The sequence below is a fragment of the Carassius gibelio genome, chromosome A21 (assembly GCF_023724105.1).
Source record: "Carassius gibelio isolate Cgi1373 ecotype wild population from Czech Republic chromosome A21, carGib1.2-hapl.c, whole genome shotgun sequence".
NCBI lineage: Eukaryota > Metazoa > Chordata > Actinopteri > Cypriniformes > Cyprinidae > Carassius > Carassius gibelio.
The window spans coordinates 5,697,159-5,704,353 of record NC_068391.1 but is presented as its reverse complement, the minus strand read 5'-3'; positions in this window follow the sequence as shown (position 1 = coordinate 5,704,353).

Genomic DNA, 7,195 nt, shown 5'->3' with positions numbered 1-7,195 from the left:
TTGGACACACCTTCTCATTCAGAGTTTTCTTTATTTTCATGACTATGAAAATTGGAGAGTCACACTGAAGGCATCAAGGGCTATTTGACCAAGAAGGAGAGTGATGGGGTGCTGCGCCAGATGACCTGGCCTCCACAGTCACCGGACCTGAAACCAATCCAGATGGTTTAGGGGTGAGCTGGACCGCAGACAGAAGGCAGAAGGGCCAACAAGTGCTAAGCATCTCTCGGGGAACTCCTTCAAGACTGTTGAAGACCATTTCAGGTGACTACCTCTTGAAGCTCATCAAGAGAATGCCAAGAGTGTGCAAAGCAGTAATCAAAGCAAAAGATAGCTACTTTGAACAACCTACAATATGACATATTTTCAGTTGTTTCACACTTTTTTGTTATGTATATAATTCCATATATAATTCCACATGTGTTTATTCATAGTTTTGATGCCTTCAGTGTGAATCTACAATTTCATAGTCATGAAAATAAAGAAAACTCTTTGAATGAGAAGGTGTGTCCAAACCTTTGGTCTGTACTGTATAGATAGATAGATAGATAGATAGATATATTTGTGTGTGTAAATATGTACATCTTTATTTAGTGTTACGTATATATGGTTTTCATAGTCAAAGGTTTTTTTCATGTTTTTTTTTCAATAATATATTGGTACAGCTGTCATGCACAATTTACACATTCACAGGTCTGTACAGTATACTATATCAAAGCATTCAACAGGAACAGGAAGCTATGTGCTATAATGCTTCGGATAAGAAAACACACAGGACACACACCTTGAGTGACAGAACAAGAGACTCTCAGCACGTCCTCTTATCCTGCTGAACCTGTAATGAAGGTGTTTAATGAGTGCTATCTTTATGAGATTGCATGATTGGCGTGATCTGTCACTGTGGACTGCATTAGGCAGATACCACCCTGTCATTCAGCCCAATGATCGACCCTCCGCTCTCAGGTCAGTGGTAATGCAGCACTAGCACAGTGTGGAAGGGATCAGACCCGAATGGAGAGCAGAGGCTCCTGAGGTGTCTTTTTCATAGGGGCGTCCCAAACCCTCGGCAGGACATGATGGGGGTCTGTTATAATCCCACACCATTCACTTTCTATGCTAATAGCGGAGGGCTAATGAGGGGATGACCTCACTCTAAGGTTAACATCAGCTGACCCTGACACAGCTAAAGGAAATGGGGGGGGGGGGGGGATGGGGGTGTTGAACAGGTTACATGCAATTTCATTTGTATTTTGTTATATATAAGAGTAGAAAAATATTTATGTTGATCAAAAGTGGATAATTTACACTGACATACACACAGCAAAGCGGAGCGACATGCTAAGCTCCATTTATAACTATTTTAAACTGCATTTCATTATTTTGCATACATAAGGATTAGATATTTGAATTAACCCAAAACTATGTGTCAAACGTCCGTATGTAACTTGTCCTGTACCATTTGTGCTACAATCTTGAATTATACGCTCTCTCACAACACATGGCTTGTTGAAAAGAGAAGTAATATTAATTTGACAAGAGATGAGTTGTGCACTTTTAACTGGCAAACTGGGAAAATATCCCATAGTCTTGCATTGATAGAGAGAGATGAGAGAGTCACCATATTTGACAAATAATGTGTATGTGTTAAAGAACCATGAACCTTAAAATCAGAAAACCATACTAACCACATGGTAACTCCCTGGCAATCATCCACAACACATTTACTGGTTATTTCATATTTATTATTATACATGCATTAAATAATAATAATAAATCTTTGCAGGGCTGTAATTAAACTTCAAACAGAGATCTAATAGGGAATTAAAAATAGTGTAAATATATTTAATAATTATTATAATAATAATAATAGAAAACTAAAAATATATATTTTTCTTATAAAATTGAACCTTTAAATGCAAAAATAGTGAAAAAGTAGATAAGTGTCAAACATTTTATAATAATATTAAATAGCATAAGATGATGATGATAATAGAAAACAATATTTTACAATACAAATCAGTTTAAATCATTATAATAATAATAATAATAATAAGAAGAAGAAGAAGAAGAAGAAGAAGAAGAAGAAGAAGAAGAAGAAGAAGAAGAAGAAGAAGAAGAAGATTAATCTAACAATACAAATTTCCATTATTAAATCATTTTAACCTTTAAATGTAATTTGAATTAAACTGATGTTGGAAAAAAGGATCATGAAATTTTTAATGCCAACTACATGTAAACATTTTGTTAATGTTGTCAAAATCAAGTTAGTTTTTTTGCCTGATCTTGCCTGAAAAACCATGTCATGTTGCATTTTTCCAAAATTATCTCTTCAACCTTAGATTAAATGTCACGCCTTGTTACTCAAAGGCTTGTGAGTAATCCATCAGCATCACTCCGGCTGATCTTCCTTTGGCCTATTCTCCGGCTCACGATACTCCCCTAATCATGACAAGTGTCTCTCTTGTTCGAGTCATTACTTTAGCCTGAGGAGAGAGTTTGTAATTGAGGTCCGTTCTCTTTTGTGTGAAGTTCATTAGAAAGTTAATTCTCACAGTTTGGAGGAAATGTACGATTTAAATAACAAGTGAAATGCAAATGGCTCATTTGGATTGGAGACAAAGGCACCTGATGGGAGCTAATGGATTACACATCAGGAGAATACTTCAACTAATTAGTCAGTACAAATATTTGGCCAGCTAATTATGCAGCCAAAGAAATGTTATTTTTGGAAAGCAGATGCAGATAGACCACAGTTTTAATGTGTAAAATAAAGCAGCATGGCAATATGGAAGAAAAACTCAATTTTGGCAGCAAGTGTTTCCTAACTGGGCTCAATGTGTGCATTATAAAAAGGCCTTTTTCAGGTCAAAAGGGACACAGAGCAGCTGAGCATGGCTTCTCACCTCTCAGTTGGGTTCCCTTTTCTGTATTCAGTGTCTTCCGCATTGAATTCACAAACTAATGCAAACAAAAACAACTACGATGTTGAAAAACAATTCCCACAACAAAACCTAGTAAATAACAGTGGTGTGGAAGAAAAGCAGCATAGCATTTTATTATCCATCACCTGCAGGGAATTCACTTCACTATGGTGAGCACTTCAGCCCTAGTTGGTCCATTCATCAACTTAAGATTTGAGCCCTTTTTGGATGACAACCTTATGGTTTAAATCAACTAATGAATAGGTCAATAATCAGGGATGTGTTTGTTATTGACTTATCTGAGTGTTAACCTATTGAAAGACCATAAAATAAAAAGTATTGTATGAGTTTATTAAATGTCTGTGCCTGTGGGTATTATATTTAATATATAATATGCATTATGTTATTTATTATTATTTACACTACCAGTAAAAAGTTAGGAATAATATATATATTTTATTTTACTATATTAGAAAGAAGACTGTTATGCTCAGCAAGACTGCATAAAAAAAACCCAGTAACAACCGAAATATTGTGAAATATTATTGCCATGTAAAATAATTGTTTTCTATTTAAATATATTTTAAAATATAATTTATTTCTGTGATGGTAAAGCTGAATTTCTTCAGTGTCACACGATCCTTCAGAAATCATCAATATAATATGCTAATTTGCTGCTTAGTTATTATCAGCTGTAATTGGCAATGAAGTATTAATGGTTCTATTGCTATCAATTATTATAATTATTTTTTTTTACTTTTTGCTGCTTAATATGTTTGTGGAAACCATGGTACATTTTTTTTCAGGATTCTTTGATGAAATGAATGTTAATTTAATCAGCATTTATTTGCAATAGATTTTTTAAACATTCTCTCTCTCTCTCTCTATATATATATCTATATATATATATAGATATATAGATATATCTATATATATATATACATAATATTTAATAAAAACAACCTACAACATTTCTATTTCAACTGCAAATATGTAAAACTGTGAATAAAATTATATGCCATTTAAATGAAGTGTTATAGTGTAAAGTGAAGTGTAAGAAATATTATATATTTAATAGTTTGTATTTTTATTTTAGATTAGATGAGAAAATTAAATAAAGTAAATGTAAATAAAAGAACCAATTAGAAAAAGTATTTTCAAATATGTGCCAATTAACATCTTGTGGCACCTATTTTATATGCAAGTGTGTTTGAGAGTGTGTGTCTACATAAATCAGTGGTGACCTTTGTGTGTGCTTGTGTGTGGTGTTCTGAGCACTCAAACATTACCTTAAAGTGGCTCAACACGGTCCTGTGTGTGTATGTAGAGTGTTCTCTCATTATCTGTCCGAACTAAAGAGCATTCACCGGAGAGACCGTGCCCTACTCTTATTTACCGACACACGAAAACCAAAGGTTCCAAACAATATCGAATGGATTCCTTTATCCTCACAAGTGCTCGCCATCTCCTCCACCTTTGAATATCCCCCCTTTTCAGATACCTGCACGAAAAAGGAGAGGAGAAATTTACGACAAAAGGATATCCTCAACTTTCCTCGCAAACATGGAAAGCCTAGTTTAAAGACCTTTATTTGTATAAAACCTCTCATTAACTCTGCTCATGCTGTCTCCCTCGGCCTGCCGTGGCTTAAGTAGTGAGCTTTGTAAAAAAGCTACCAATTAGTCACCCATCAGCTTCAATTAGAAGAGACAAAACCTGTATAAAGATAACTCAACGAGAGCGGGAGAGAGCGAGCGCCTGCTTCACTGGGGGCCTTTCAGTGCCGAACGTACCCTCCTCACCTTGTTTCTCCTTCCCTACCTCTCTAAGAGCCCAGTGTTGTGGAGATGGGAAGCCAGGCCTTCCAGGAGTCTCAGAAGGAGGGCTATTCAGTCCCTATACCGGTTTATGGATTCTAAAGCGTTCGGCTTGCACACAATCGCCCTTTGTCCTGTCGGTGCTTCCTTTAACTTAGGCCTCAACAACAGCAAGCTTTCACTAGCGCTTTCTTTCTTTCTGTGGAAAAAAGAGCTGAAGGAGTGGCTTTCGCCTCATTAAAATTGAATTTACACTGTCCTGTAATTACATGGGAGGGCAACAATGTATTTCTTCCACTCAATGAAGGTTTTTGGGGCAGTTAATTTGGTGCTTGCATTTAATCTCTTAAAGGCATTAATTAGTGTGGAGTGAAACCCTAATTTTCACTGTTGTGGCTGATGTTCGCCTGGAACTTTTCCCCTCCTCTTCTTCCATACCGACGAGGCCGGGCAAGCAAGCACAGTTAATAAAATTACCTCATTAATGACTTTTATTGCAGCACAGTGACTCATTCAGGATCTGCCATTAAGCATTAGCTTGATGTTTGAACGGGGACCGGGCAGGGGCCGCATTCACTTTCACTTGTGTTTTTCCTTCGTAGTGGGTAGTTCTAAATAATGAGGGAGGCAGCCAGTCAGATATAATTAGGAACAAGGGGCACTTCAGCAAATATTTGAAATCTTTAAAGGATGGCTCTTGTACACTGTCCATTAATTACATCCAGATGGTTTGGGGAATATTTATGGCTGAAAAATGTCCCGTTTACCTCCTACCCCTCCAGCCCCTCTTCTTCTAATCTTAAAGGGTTAGTTAACTGAAAAATGAAAATTATGTCATTAATAATTCACCTTCATGTTGTTCCAAACCTGTAAGACTTCCATTCATCTTGGGAACACGGTTTAAGATATTTCTGATTTAACCCTGAGAGCTTTCTGTCCCTCCATTGAAAGTGTGTGTACGATATACTGTCCATGTCCAGAAAGATAAGAAAAACATCAAAGTAGTCCATGTGACTCATTCACGCATCCAATTCGAGAACCGAGGAGCTGATGATACTGCGCATGTGTGATTCAGTGTGAAGCAGACTAAAATATGTTCACTGCAGTAAAAACATGACAACTGGTATACCATGCTACTGAAAGATTCCCATATTATACAAATATAAACATAAATGTTCACATGTTCATGGACTGTAATCAAATACACGCATGTTAGAATAGTTTCTGTGGCTCAGAGCATTGCATTAGCGGTGCAAAAGGTCCTGGGTTCAATTCCCAGGGAACACACATTCTGGTAAAAAAAGGTTTGCCTGAATGCACTGTAAGTCGCTCTGTAAGTCACATTATTCCAGCAGCACTGGTGGCATGATTTCTTCAGGAGAAACAGATCTAAAGAGGGATGGACTTTAATTACAGCCTGGGGAACTGGGGCGCAAAACTTTTTAAAAGAGACATGGAAAGGATTTTGAGAGGAGATAACTGAGACCAGAGCTGAACATGGAATGATTTTTGAGGATTGTGCCACTCAGAAAGCAAGCCAAGGCAGTCCTGAATGAGCGTCACTGTGCCAAGTAGCCTTGTAAACGGGGTGAGATAAAAAGGGGGAGTTGATGTCAGCTACATCTCCATCCAAAATAAACAGAGGCTATGAAATCTAAAATTAAGAGCCGCTTTTAATCATTATTAAGCAATTACTGCATCTTTTTTGCTTTCTTTAGAACTAGGCCTAAAACAAAACAAGGAAAGTAAATAGTTCAGTCTTAATGAATGTGTTTAGAATGGCGGCATGAGAGACTAAACACTAATTCAAGCTGTCTCCATTGTCTATTTTACATTTATTAGATTATATTGAGTGAGTGAAGTGCTTACAAATTTTGTAAGCATTTTGTGTTTACTTCACTATCCACCTGATTATTGATCTTATTAGCAGGTGGGAAATGAAGACACAAACTATAATGGCACTCAGTGACCTGTGCTGTGTTAGAATGAAGTGACGAATTTACTCAGCATCACAACGCATTAGTCATATAATTCGTTCTACTACAAGACGGGAAAAGTCTGGAGCTTGTGTGTTGTTGCCATCTTGTGGAACACTCACCTCACAGCATTGTATGCAATATTTTACGATTATAATACACCTCTGCTGCAATCTAGTGGTTAAATAGCCACACAACAAAGAGTCTGCAATAAAAAAAAAAGACAATAAAATGAAACCAAATCAAACCCGGCAGAGTATATAAACACAAAATAAAATGAAATCAAATAAAAACCAAGCAGATTATTTTGAATAAAGAATAATATATATATATATATACACTGTAAGACAAAATGGCATGGGAAACACTGCATTTGCAATTAAACTGTGCAATGTACATCTATTTTTCATTCACAATTTGCAAAGGAGACCAAGTACCAAAAAAATTGCCATCTAATTCTTCTTATGCGTCATTCTTTAAT